The sequence below is a fragment of the Montipora foliosa genome, chromosome 3, assembly GCF_036669935.1.
Source record: "Montipora foliosa isolate CH-2021 chromosome 3, ASM3666993v2, whole genome shotgun sequence".
Classification (NCBI taxonomy): Eukaryota; Metazoa; Cnidaria; class Anthozoa; order Scleractinia; family Acroporidae; genus Montipora; species Montipora foliosa.
The window spans coordinates 40,724,548-40,727,047 of record NC_090871.1 but is presented as its reverse complement, the minus strand read 5'-3'; positions in this window follow the sequence as shown (position 1 = coordinate 40,727,047).

Below are 2,500 nucleotides of genomic sequence, written 5' to 3'. Positions count from 1 at the left end.
ACAAACTGCAAAGCTATTATGGCTGAATTAAAAGAATTCTATCAAGATCTATACGCTAATAGGGATTCAGATTTTGATGAAGATGTTTTCCATTCCTTTCAGACTCAGAACGTTAGCATACCTAAGTTATCGGATAACCTAAGCCAACAGTGTGATGGATTGCTGACTTACACTGAATGTTATATTAGCTCTAGAGAAATTTGAAAATAATAAATCGCCGGGAAATGATGGCCTTACAGCTGAGTTCTACAAAGCGTTTTGGCCAATTTTAGGCACTCTTCTGGTAGACTCTTTAAATGCTGCATATTTAAATGGCAAACTGTCAAATTCCCAGCGGCAGGCAATTATTCGGTTAATTGAAAAGAAAGACAAGGATAGAAGATGTGTGGATAATTGGAGACCGATATCGTTGCTAAATGTGGACTATAAAATCGGATCTAAAGCTCTAGCAGTAAGGCTCGAAAAGACTCTCCCATTTATCATTCATGAAAACCAATGTGCATATGTCAAGGGGAGAACGATCTTTGACGCAGTGAGGTCAATTATATATACCAAACTACAGAATATTCCGGATCTTATGACAACATTTGACTTTAAGAAAGCTTTTGATTCTTTGAGCTGGGATTATTTGTTTCATACACTAAAAGTTTTTAATTTTGGCGACTCCTTTTTGCACTGGATTAGAGTACTTTACTCGGACATTTCAAGCTGTATAATGAATAATGGCTTCGCATCTGATATTTTTGAGGTCAATAGAGGAGTTCGCCAGGGGGATCCTTTGTCACCATACCTATTTATTATTGCCCTTGAAATTGTCAATATAAGTATTCGTGAAAATAATGACATTAAAGGAATTAAAGTTGGTAAATGTGTAGTTAAACTTACCGTAGTTATTCGGTTATAAGGCGCACTCGGTTATAAGACGCACCCCAAACCTAGCAATTTAATCAAGCTAAGTTCTGAAACTGAAAATTACAGGAAAATACTCGGTTATAAGACGCACCAAAAAATTGAGAATGAATTTGACAACAATTATCGTCACACAATTGGCATGCGAACTCTTTTTGTTAACGTAAACAAAGTGAAAAAGTCACGCATTTAATGGTATATGTAAAAACAAAAGCTAAAAGTTCACACCTGAAATGATAAACATACAACGCATACACGTTTATTCGAACTTTCCGACTTAATAAATAGTCAGAGTTCAGACTTCAGACTTCAAGCAAAAGCGAACGTCGAAAAACTCCCACAGAAAGTCATATTCAAAGGTGTTCGGCAGCTGAATATCAACACGCCACCAAGGATGCAAATTTCAGTGCACAAGAAAGGCTGGATGAACGAAGAAGGTATGTTTTATCTCCACACTGTTGGTTCCGCGAAAAAACTTTTCATGTGAGCGACAAACTTGAAACAAGGTTCGAACGATTGTATTGTTGTCGTGGGTATCACGTTACTGAGCACGTGCTTTTAAGCACGTATGCAAATTTCCGTTTGTTTGCTTTAAATTCTCTTGAAGTCGTTTAGTGTTCTAAAGGTCTCTAAAAGCACTATTGTTTTGTATTAGACAACTAGTGTCCTTTTCTTGTGTTGTTTAAACTGCAACTTCTTCTCAAATTGTGATCTTAAGATTTTGTTGCACGAAAATACTTGGCTATAAGACGCACCCCAATTTTAGCACTAACTTGCCACCCAAAGACAAATTTTTCCTGAAAAAACCGTGCGCCTTATAACCGAATAACTACGGTAGTTTCTTTGCTGACGATCTGACAACTTTTGTTAGTGATACACAGTCCTTTTTCTTGCTGCAAGGTCTCTTAGATAGATTTGGTAGAATTTCTGGTCTAAGGTTGAACGAAGAGAAAACAGAAGCGTATTGGCTTGGTAGCCTTCATGAGTCGCCAGAGTATATTGGCGTTGACAAAGTAAACAAACCAATTAGAATTTTAGGCATTTTCTTTACGTATAACTGGCAAAAGTATCAGGAGCTCAACTTTGACAATATTATTAGGTCCATTCAAAAATCCATCATTGCATGGCAGTGGCGAAACTTAACACTGATTGGTAGAATTCAAATTATTAAGACCTTCGCAATCCCCAAAATTATGTTCCGGGCATCGTTAATCCCTTTAACAAAAGAGATTGTGAAGCAGGTGAATAATGTTTTTCAATTTTATTTGGAATTCGGGGAAAGATAAAATAAAGCGCCTCACACTTGTAAGTGACTATAAAGATGGTGGATTACGTATGCCACATATTGAAACACTTATCAAGGCTCAAAGAATTATGTGCATGAAGAAATATCTCGAAGGTTATAATAGTACCTGGTAATTGTTTCTTGATAACTATCTATTGACTTTGGGGGCGCTTTCTTAACTAAATGTAATTACGATGTACGTTTTTTGCCGAGGACTCTTCCTAAATTTTACAAGGAATGCTTAACTGAATGGGCGCTTTATAAGACATCACCAGTTACCACTTTACCTGATGTGCTAAATGAAAT